The sequence below is a fragment of the Halictus rubicundus genome, chromosome 18 (genome assembly GCF_050948215.1).
Source record: "Halictus rubicundus isolate RS-2024b chromosome 18, iyHalRubi1_principal, whole genome shotgun sequence".
Taxonomy (NCBI): Eukaryota; Metazoa; Arthropoda; class Insecta; order Hymenoptera; family Halictidae; genus Halictus; species Halictus rubicundus.
This window is the reverse complement of record NC_135166.1, coordinates 9,068,762-9,080,726: the sequence shown is the minus strand read 5'-3', so window position 1 is coordinate 9,080,726 and position 11,965 is coordinate 9,068,762.

The following is an 11,965-nucleotide window of genomic DNA, read 5'->3' as shown; positions in this document are numbered from 1 at the left end:
ACATAGACGAGGAACTCGAAAGGGGTGGATGGGGAGGGGTGAAAGTGGGAGGAAGAAGAGTATACACCTTAACGTATGCGGACGATATAGCGATGCTGGCGGAAGAGGAGGAAGGGATGAAAGGGATGATAGGGGTGCTAGAGCGCTATATGGATAGGAAAAGGCTGCAGCTAAACGCGGAAAAGTGAAAGATAATGAGGTGTAGGAGGGGAGGGGGACGGTGGAAGAAGGTGACGTGGTTGTGGAAAGGTAAGGCACTAGAGGAGGTCGGTAGGTATAGGTATCTAGGATATGTAATAAAGAGGGATGGGGGTCAGGAAGAGCAAGTGGCGGAAAGGATAAGGAAGGGGGCGGCAGTGATGGGACAAGTGTGGGGAATAGGGAAGAGGAGGTTTGGAAAGGACTGGGGTAGGAGGATTTGGCTTTTTGATAAATTAGTGTGGCCGGTGATGAGTTACGGAGTAGAAATATGGGGGTGGAAGGAAAGGAGGGTATGGAAAGGATGCAGGAGAGATACTTAAAGTGGGTGTTAGAAGTAGAAAAGTGTACGCCAGGGTATATGGTTAGGGAAGAATTGCAAAGAGAGTTAATGAGGGGCAGGGCGGGGTTGAGGGCATGGGGGTATGAAAAGAAGTTAAGAGAGGGCAAAGGAGGGGAATTAGCGAGATTGTGTTGGGAAGAGATGAGAGGGAGGGAAAGGAGGGGAGTAATAAGAGAAGGGTGGGAGAAGGAAAGACGGGATTTCTTTGAGGATAAGGGGTGGACAATACAGGAGATGGAGGAAATGATGGAGGAGAGGAGAGAGGAGGTAAGTGGGGAGCTGGTAAAAAGGGAGAAGGAAAGGCAGAGGGAGGAAAGGTGAGAAAAGATAAAGAAATCAAGATATAATAAGTGGTATGGGATGGTAAAGGGGGAGGGTCTGCCGGGATACTTAAAGAAAGGATGGGGGGAGAGTAGATGGCAGAGGGTGGCAAAGTTTAGGTTAGGAAATGGTATGAAAGAGGGAAAATATTGGATGGATGAGGAGGAGAGAAAATGTAGAGTGTGTGGATGGATAAGTGAGACGTGGGAGCATGTATGGGAGGAATGTATGAGGCTGGATGAGGAAGGAGGTTGGCAGGAGAAGATGGGGGAAGTGTTGGATGATGAGGGGGGAGGGGAGAAGTGGATGAGGAGGGTGGAGGAATGGAGGGAAGGTGCAAATGGAGGATTGGGATGAATGGGGAGCGACCGGAAGAGGGGGTCCGCGGGATAGGGAAGGGGAGGTGTAGGAGGAGGAGTGTGTGTGCGTGTGGGTGCGTGAGAGAAAAGAGTGGTATGCTATGTTTTATTTGTTTGTCTTTTTTCCTTGCTGATGACAAATTTACGGCAGTTATTTATTTTATTTATTTTACATAATGTAATAGATTAAATGTATTTAATTTAATTTTATTATATTGTATTTATGGCGAGCGGTATGGCGAGCGTTATAGTTGATTTGTTATATTTTATTTTATTTTGATATATTGTTATTATTTTATATTTTTAGGTCCGTTTTTTTTTTAGGTTATTATGCGTATGATATTGAAAAGCGACAAGTAGCTCTCTCTCTCTCTCTCTCTATCGGTGTAACTAGGGGTATGCGATGTTGCGAGTGGAAGGAGATGAGATGTAATAGGATTGTAACCCTGAGGGGAACAATAAATGAATATATATATATTATTCAAGTTTATTTTACGGTTAGTCTTTAGTTGTAAATTTGTATTTGTTTGTTTCTTAACTTCAGATTTGACATCTAAAGTAAAAAAATATGACAAATTTTGTTTAATTTTTTATGCGCTTTGTGGCATAAAAAAAGCTGCTTTAATTTCATTTTGAATATAAGTTTCTTTCTGACAGGAAGTAAATTCCGGCTCATTTTCTTTTTAAAAGAAGTCCTGTTAATATATGTATAAAATTATTATAATGTTAAGAATAAACTGATTCAATTTAATATAAATCAAATGATTTCCTTAGCTTTTGCATACACGTGACTGCTGTTCGAGTTTGATTTCAGAGATAGTAGCAAAAAACTGCAAAGGTAATGTGACAACGAGTCCTGTGTATATCTATGCGCCCGTGGCAATGTACGTGTTAGCATGTGTTGGTCGGCTGAATCGGGCTCATGCAGAAATCAGTTTCACGAAACGCTTGTAAATTTACGGGTTTGATGACATGGCAACAGTGAGGCGAAGATGATATGTGGCAACCATGTCTAGTCGCTAGCTTTCTCTCTCAATTTTCGTTTCTCTTTTCCACTACTACTCAAGTCGGCATTTCATATATTCTTTTTTACCGATATGTCGTAGACGCGATGTAGTTCTACAAAAAAAATTTTAACCATTCCACAATCAGTTTTCCCTACTGACCGTTCGAGGACCGTTCGAGGATTGGCGTGACAGTCAAGGCCAAATGCCTGCCGGCCCCCTTAAGTAATGTCTCTAAAAACCGTTAAAATAAGGGGAGGTTCTTCACCCCCACAAGAGCATTGGAAAAAGTTTCCTCCCCCAAAACATTGCATCCGGGGACTTCACTCTTAAAGATACTGTAACGGTCAAGCCGAGGTTCTGGCAATCGTCACTTAAATGACCAGGCCCTCAACCCGACCTCCCATGGTCCGCACTTGAGAAGGATGGAATTTCCGCGTCCGAAAATTCCACGTTCCCACGCACCATGGTCGCCGCAGTACCCCCTTACCAGTGAAAACGCCAGTTAGAACGAAAGAGAGAAAAAAAGTGCAAATCCGCAAGTGTAAATCCGGCTCATTTACTTAAGATACGCGCCTTAAAGCTGCGAAAGAAAATATATATATTGTTACGGGTTCGGGGTATCTTTAAAGAATAAAACGAGTGAAATACCAAAGAGACCTTTATTAAATAGAGGAGGAGTACTTAGCTTTGCGAGTTCCCTCAGTGACGTTCGTCAACGACTCGGTCATGTCTCCGTTGTATCGTCGTCACTAAGCCGACGCGGCAACGAAGACCATTCGGTGTAATGTCTCGATATCGAAACATATCGATACTCGTAACACATCCCCCTCCTCCTCGACAACAGGTGAATACAATAATGGACAAACTCTCTCAATCAACAACGCCAATGGTACCGCGGGAATAAACACAAAGGAACGAAAACCGTGGACCCGTCAGCACCACGACTAATTTGGCATTTGCCCAAAAAGGACGTCAGAAGGAAGCCCTTCTTGCCCCAGGGAAAACCACGGTTTAAAAACCTGGGGAAATTAGCGGCCCACCAAGCAGAATAACATTAACAGAACATTAAAAGAACAGTTTAACAGTAGGTATCTTCTTATCCTGGGTATCAGGTGTCCTCCTTCCCCTTCCTTTGAAGTTGTCGATTCCAACAAAATTTCGGGGTCGAATGCCACGAGTACCACTGTAACGTAGGTTATATTGAAAAGACACGATATGGCAATTCCAGACTTAGCTCCGCATCATCACTCGAGACTATCTCCCCTTAACTATCAAAATTCGTCTTTGCCCTACATCCGTCAAAGTGGCCATTGTGTGCATACGTGGAGTCGAACAACCCAAATCGAAGTTGAAACTATTCGAAATTATTCGAAATTATAAACAATGTCCATAACCGAACGTACACTCGCTCTCTCATTCGAGTCATGCATCGTACCACTCACGGTACACTTCGATCAAGGCGTCTGCTAATATCGGTCTCGACTTGCAAGAACCATAGACAAAAACTGCCCTGATCTTCCTCCCGTCCGCCGTTCCGTCTCTGGAGCATCAATGACCCCAGATAGGATGCGGGGAATAAGTGTACCAACATTCATTCGCCTAAATTTTCACCTAACTCGATGGTACCCCTAAACCTTGGCGTACGAATGAAGCGGGGAATCCTGACTACCTGTAATCTTTTCTAGTTAACTGTTCTTTCTCTCGACCACAATCATATCACAATCTTCCCAAAAGTCCAGAGCAAACAATACAATTTTGTCAAAAAAAAGTGATTTAAGCAACACAGTCAACACAGAATCTTACGTAAACAGAAATATCACCTCTCGTGGTACTTAGCCAAACTTAATATGCTATATACTATCATAATATACTACCTCACTCAATTTTTTAACAACAACGTAAGGACCTTCCCAACTGGGCTGTAATTTAGGACATTTACCTTTAACCCTATGAGGCTGATAAAGCCAGACCGATTCCCCTTCTCGGAAAGATCTTTCTACAATTCTGGAGTCATGATGACGTTTCATTTTTTGTGAAGAGATCTCTAACGGTGTGCGGACAAATTTATGAACAGAATCCATCTTATCTTTAAGATTAGTTGAGAACTCATCTAGACCGTAAGTCCCTTCTAAAGGACTTCCTCTAATCAAATCCAAGGGTAATAAAATTTCTCGACCATACAACACCATGGAAGGAGACAGTTTCAATGTCTCGTGTTCTGCTGATCTATATGCTAAAAGGAACAAAGGAACTAACTCACCCCAGTCTCCCTGATGATCGGAAACGAACATTGAAAGATATTGAAGAATTGTTCTATTCAACCTTTCTACTAAGCCATCCGACTGAGGATGTAGTGGGGTCGTCCTCGTATTTTTGATACCTAGTAATGCTAAGATTTCTTTTAAAAACATTCGACTCGAAAGTACGTCCCTGGTCAGAATGGACTTCTCGAGGGACACCATGACGACTCACAACATGTGTAATAAAGGCCTCAGCAACCGTCTTTGACTGAAAGTTGGCCAAACATACCACTTCTGGCCAACGTGTAAAGTAATCGGAAACAACTAACATAAAGCGGTTCCCGGCAGTAGATTTAGGAAGGGGGCCTAATATATTCATGGCTACTGGTTCGAAAGGAAAGCCCACATTATAAATCTGTAGTAACCCTTTACCAAGATCACGTGGACCTTTCCTCGATACACAAACATCGCAACAGCGACACCATTTCTCAACATCCCTAATACAGTTATACCAGTAAAACCTTTTCCTGATTCTACTCAATGTCTTATTCACTCCAAAATGACCACCAGAGACTGAATCATGGGCCTCTCGAAGAATAATCTCCTGTTTACTTTCTGGAACGATTAACTGCCAAATGATCTTACGACCACCCGCAGATTCCCACCTTTTGAATAACAGGCCGTCCTTAATGTGAATACAATCCCAAATAAGATAATAAAATTTAGCTTCTGGCGTAAAAGATGATAAGGTTTCCTTAGAAGGCCTCTGTCCACTACTCTTACTTCTTAAAATCAATTCTAAATTGGGGTCGTTCTGCTGGGAACCGAACCAATCTTGTTCATCAAACAAATCACATTCTGTACGAAAAACAGGAATCTTTTCGTTCCGTAGACTCGCCTCTTTCTTTTCCAAACCAGAACAACGCTTGCAATCCTCTTCCGACCAAGGCCTCCTAGACAATGCATCAGCATTAGAATGTACCCTTCTACTCCGATGTACAATCTCAAAATTATATTGCTGAAGACGCTCGATCCATCTCGCCATTTGACCCTCTGGATTCTTAAATGATAACAACCAAATCAACGCTGCGTGATCCGTTCGTACCCTAAATTTTCTCCCATACAAATAATGATGGAAGTGTTCCATGCCCTTAATCATTGCCAATAGTTCCCTTCTAGTAATGCAGTAATTCCTTTCCTCCTTGCTCAGAGATTTATTAAAATAAGCAATCACCTTTTCACCACCATCTTGGATCTGAGACAAAACTGCCCCTATACCTACATTAGAAGCGTCGGTATCTAAAATAAACGGCTCTTGTTGTAATAGAAATGCCAGAATTGGGGCCGAAACTAAACAACGTTTCAGTTTCACGAATGCTTCCTCGCAATCAGATGACCAAACAAAATCCTTATTCTCGGTCAAATCAAAGAGAGGCCTCGCAATTGTAGTAAAATTTTCCACGAACCGTGAAAAATAAGTACACAAGCCTAAAAAGCTCTTAACACCAGATTTATTCTCTGGCCTAGACCAACCTTCGATAGAAGCAGTCTTATCTGGATTCGTCTTAATACCGTCTCTCGAGATAATATGCCCCAAATATTTTACTTCTTCCCTAAAGAACGAACACTTTTTCGGATTAATCAGCAGATTCGCTTTCTGTAACCTGGTAAATACTAACCGCAAATTTTCTAATTCTTCTTCAAAAGTTCTGCCAAATATAATGATGTCATCCAAATAAACGATGCATTTCTTCCAAGTCAACCCTACCAAAATACTATCCATCAGTCTCTCAAATGTAGCCGGAGCATTGCATAAACCAAACGGCATGACCTTAAATTGCCATAAACCCTCGCCGACTGAGAAAGCCGTTTTCTCACGGTCTCTCTCTTCAACCTCTATCTGCCAATAACCGCTTTGCAAATCTAAAGTTGTAAACCAAGACGACCCCGCGACAGCATCCAAGGTGTCGTCAATACGAGGTAATGGATAAGAATTCTTCTTTGTGATATTATTGAGTTGACGATAATCCACACAAAATCTCGTCGACCCATCCTTTTTTTTTAACAAGCACTACTGGAGAAGTCCAAGCACTATAAGACCTTTCAATAACTCCTTGGTTCTCCACTTCCGCAATCAATTGACGAACTTCATCCTTCCGGTTAACAGGAACCCTGCGAGGAGCCTGCTTAATCGGAGGATGTTCTCCAGTGTCAATTCTGTGTTTAACGACCTTGCAGCTGCCTATCTGAGTTCTATCTTTGGCGAACACATGTTGGAAACAAATAAAAAATTCTCTAAACTTCTGCCTATTTTTCTCATTCAAATTCACTGAATTGTCCTCAAATATCGATTTTAAATATCCAGGCAAATCGGACTGTTCTCCTCTACCGGCCGAAGTTGATCCGTCAGGTTGCGAAAACTCAACATAATCGTCCCTTACTTCCACGACATCGACCTTGGCCACTTCAGCCTTTTCATTCATCCCTCTGTCCTCTTTGACAGTGCTACATTTGTTGCTCAACGTATTCAATGAAGGAACTACGGATTCATTAGCAATCGCAGAATCGACTACGGCTATACTTGTTTCTTTCGGTCTTCTAAAACTACGGCCCACAAAATCAACGTTCTCTCCTCCATCAAAAGAAAAACAATTCTGCTTCAAATCTAACGAACAATTATGTTTCGTCAAGAAATCCAGGCCTAAAATACAATCGTCCGAAATATCAACAACATAGAATACATGTATAGTATTAAATTTTCCGATCCTGATTTGAGCTTCTTTGACGCCGAAAACTCGGACAGATTCCCCCGTAACTGACATCAAGTTCATGTCAGATCCTTTCGTGTCACTCTGTGACGTACCTCTCACAAGCGAAACCGTCGACCCGGTATCTATCAAAAACTTCTGTGCAACCTCGTTAAAAAAACCTTCTACGCAGATACCGTTAGAATTTACCAAGAACGGGGGATTGCCTTTATGTGCGATAATCGGGGTCTGCGCAGACCCCCTTTCGTTTCCCGAAAAAGGAACTCTATCCTCTTTAAATTTTTTGCTCTGCAAATTTTGAAACCGTTGACTTCCAGAATTTGAAACTAAGTTAGCATTGGAACAATTATAAGATAGATGTCCTGGCTTTCCGCAGTTCCAACAAACGATCCCGTTATTTTTGCGATCCACAATGTAGTTCTGAGGACCATTATTGTGGCCATTCCGAAATTCCTGGCGCCGAGACTGAAAGCCAGACTGTGCCTTAGTAAAAGGCTCAACACGACGATTACACGAACTAACAGTTTCAAATCGATTTCTATCATAAATGGAATGATACAGAGCTTCTGTTCTCAACGCTACATCCAGCACCGCCCCCAACGAAGCGGCATTAATCGAAGCGAGGGTGACGTCCTTTCTCAAATTATTATCTCTTATTGCTTTGACAAATTTTTCTCGCGCCTGTTTATCCTGACAATCGAGAGACAAATCTGCGAAGACCGAGCGAGAAAGGAGGCAGATCTGTTCTGCCATAGCTTGAAGAGACTCTCCTGCCCCTTGTTTATAATTATGAAATTTGTAACGATTTAACTGGGCCAAGTGTTCAGTGCCGTAACGAGCATTCAGACCAGCAACTAACGCGTGGAAATCGGTCCGTTTCGATTCTTCCGAGCATGTCAGTACCGAGAGAGCTTCCCCTTCGAGCGAATCCAACAAAGCTATTACTTTTGTTCGTTCGTTCCAATTATTGACCTTAGCCAAACTCTCAAATTGTGTGAAGTACTGTGTCCACGAACACGACCCACTGAATTTCGCGGGTTTAGCGCGATAGGGAACAGAGGACATACTATAAACATTACCGGCCCCACAATCCCCTACACTGTCATCCACGCGAACATCACTATTTCCATTATTTGAAACACGCTGACCAGAAAAGTGAGAAGTAAAAGTCTCGAAAGAATTTATAAATTGATCAAATCTGGCCTGATATTCCGCCAATCTCTCCTCAGAGAGCCCTGCCAGTCGTTCGACCTGCCGTTTCAAGGCAGCAAACCGCTCCTCCATGCAAGCCTCCGAATTCAAAATCTGTCGGCTCCGGACGTTGCCGGTTCCCTCACAACTCGCCGCCAGATAAATCCCACTTCTGACACCAGTGTTACGGGTTCGGGGCATCTTTAAAGAATAAAACGAGTGAAATACCAAAGAGACTGTTAGAATTTCAGGTGTGGAAATAATTGCGTGTGTCCCAGTTATTATGAAAAATAATATAACAGCAGTATTTATTGATGTATAACAAACGATACTATATAATGAAAAACAATACTTTGAACTGTGCTTAAGCACCGATGCAAACAGATATAAAATTCTCTATTGCTTGACCACGTTTTTACTATTTTATACTTTGTTACTTTTACGCTACGTTCTTACTATATCAACGGTTCACTCAGCTCGTCCAATCACACACTCACATTCTCTCTCTCTCTCTCTCAGTATTGCCACTGCTCTACCAACCTCCGAAAATATTCCTCCAACACTCTCTCTTAATTTCAGAGGTTTGTGTACACCTCTAATGACTTATGAAATTACCTTTTAAACACTCTCTCTTAATTTCAGAAGTCTCAAAAAATAAAAATAATACATTATACAATGAAACCGTTCTTACAAAAAATAAACTTGTTCGAATTGAGCGCTTTAGTGAACAGATCAGCATACTGCAGTTCTGTTTTACAATATTCAATACATATTGACTTGTTTTTAATCAGTTCATGTATGAAGTGGTACTTGACGTCTATATGTTTAGAACGCTTATTTACAATACCGTTTTTCATCAACTGGATTGCACTTTGGTTGTCTATTTTTAAATTAATTTGAAAGTTTTGGTTTGTTAGCTCTTGTAACAATGACTTCAGGTGAAGCAGTTCCTTGCAGCATTCAGCGGCAGCAATATATTCCGCTTCTGTTGTCGATAACGCTACTATAGCCTGCTTTCTGGAACACCAGCTTACTGGTCCTCCTCCGTACATTATCACATACCCTGATGTGCTTTTTCTGCTCTCCGGATCCCCAGCATAATCCGCATCACAGTAGGCCTCTATTATATTTGTATCAGAGTCCCTACAAAATTGAATGCCCTGATTAGATGTTCCATTTACATACCTGAGCATCCTTTTGGCATCCGCTATGTTACATCTTTTTGGTTCGGATATGTAACGACTTCCGAAATTCGTTGCATATGTTAAATCCGGCCTTGTTTTGCTAGAGAGGTATAGCAGACTCCCAATGACCTCTCTGTACGGGTATGTACAATCTCTCTGTCCAGCATCATCTTCCGATCCTTTTATTATTGGCGTACATACTGGCTTCGAATCCTTCATCCTGTATCTCTCCAAAATTTTATTGGTGTACTGAGTTTGCGTTAATCTGATTTTGCCTTCTCCATGACAGATTTCCATGCCCAGAAATGTATTCGGGTTTTTTACAAACTTTTATTTTAAAGACTTTTCTCATGTCTTCAAGCAGATCATCCATTTGCTTTTGATCTTTTCCTAGTAATATGCCGTCATCTACGTAAATTCCTAGAATTAAATCGTTATTATTATTTTTAAATATACATTGTTCGGTTTTTAATTGGTGGAGCTTCCTTTCTTTCAGAAAATTTGTAAGCCGCTCGTTCCATTTAAGCGGAGCTTGTTTCAGACCATAGAGTGCTCTGGTCAGTTTACATATTTTGTTGCCGTAGTTATATCCTTCTGGTGGTGTCATGTATATATCTTCTTCTATTTGGCCGTACAGAAACGCTGTTTTAACATCAAATGTTATTATCTTGTACTCACGAGTTACCGCAAGTGCAAACAATACTCTGAGTGCACTGTTACTTATAACCGGACTAAAAGTTTCAGAATAGTCTATCCCGCTTTGTTGTTGGCAGCCTCTGACTACTAGTCTAGCTTTCTTGTCTCCATTCTCTTTTTCTTTGAAAATCCATCTGCTTGTTAGTAGTTTTGAACCTTTTGCTTCATCTCTATTTATTAATTTCCATGTATTATTAGTTTCAAGAGATCTCTTTTCCTCTTCGATGGCTTTTCCCCAGTCTGTTTTGTCTGGACCTGTAATCGCTTCATTATACGTCATAAGTGCATAATAGTCCTCATACCTTTTCGGTGGGTTTCTCGTGCGAGTAGATTTTCTTTGTCCACTTCTTTCTTCGCTGCTCTCTTCTCTACTTCCTTCTCTTCTGTCTTCGCTTTCTTCTTCTGATATTTCTTCTGTTGTCTCTTCTGTTCTTTCTTGTGATTCTTCTTCTATGTCCTCGTTATTATTTTCTTCATTTCCATTTATTTCTGTTATTCTTATTATTGCATTGCTATCTGTTTGAATGTCATTAGTTCTTTTACGTATTTCTTCATTTATTTTTACGTCCCTTGCGACTATAATTTTTCTTTTCTCATCATCCCAAAGTCTGTAGCCATTCGATGCATATCCAACTAAAATATACTTTTTACTCCTCTCGTCTAGCTTCTTCAGAGGTTTCAGGTTTTTAGCAAATGCTACACTTCCAAATACCCTAATGTGTTTTAGGTTAGGTTTTTGCTGATCCCATGCTTCAGATGGAGTCGTATCCAAGACGCTTGTCGGACTTCGATTTAGTAAATAGGTAGCTGTATACACAGCCTCTCCCCACATTTCTTTGTCCATTGACGAGTCAATCACTAGGGCTCTAGCTTTATCAAGTAAGGTTCTATTTAACCTTTCTGCTTTTCCGTTTAGTTGCGGTGTATACGGGATTGTTTTATCCAGCTCAGTCCCATTTTCTTTGCACCAGTCTACAAGATTTTTGTTGATGTACTCACGTCCATTATCGCATCTTAGTTTCGTCAGCTTCAAATTCCATTTAGCTTCCGCTGCTCTTGTATATTCTTTTATTTTTCCTATGACTTCACATTTAGTTTTTAACAGATATACAGTTGCAAAATGGGTGTAGTCATCCAGAAATGTTAATATATATCTTTTTTCATCCCATGTATCTGGACTTATAGGACCACATACGTCCGAGTGCACTAATTCCAAAGGTCGCCTCGCTCTTGTCCTGTTGTTTCTAAAGGGCTCTCTAGTATGTTTTGCTTTGCAGCATATTTCACATATTTTATCGAAATGATTCAATTCATGTTTATTAATATTTATTCCTTCAGTTATATTAGTTAATTGTCGCATACCTGTTACACTTATATGCGCCATTCTTCGATGCCATTTCTCAGCTGAGTCTTCCGTTGCAGCAAAGTATGTTCTTTCCTCTCTTCTCCCTCCTAGGTCAACTTCATACAGACCCTTTTCGTTTTTTAATCCCTCAATTTCTATTCCGTTTTTCTCAATTTTCACCTTGTTACCTAAAAATTTTACTGTTCCTCCTGTTTCTGTTATCGCCGTTACTGACAATAATTTTGCCGACAGATCCGGAACATATACAACATTCGAAAGGTTGCACACTCCTAGTTCACAGCGTCCGATACCC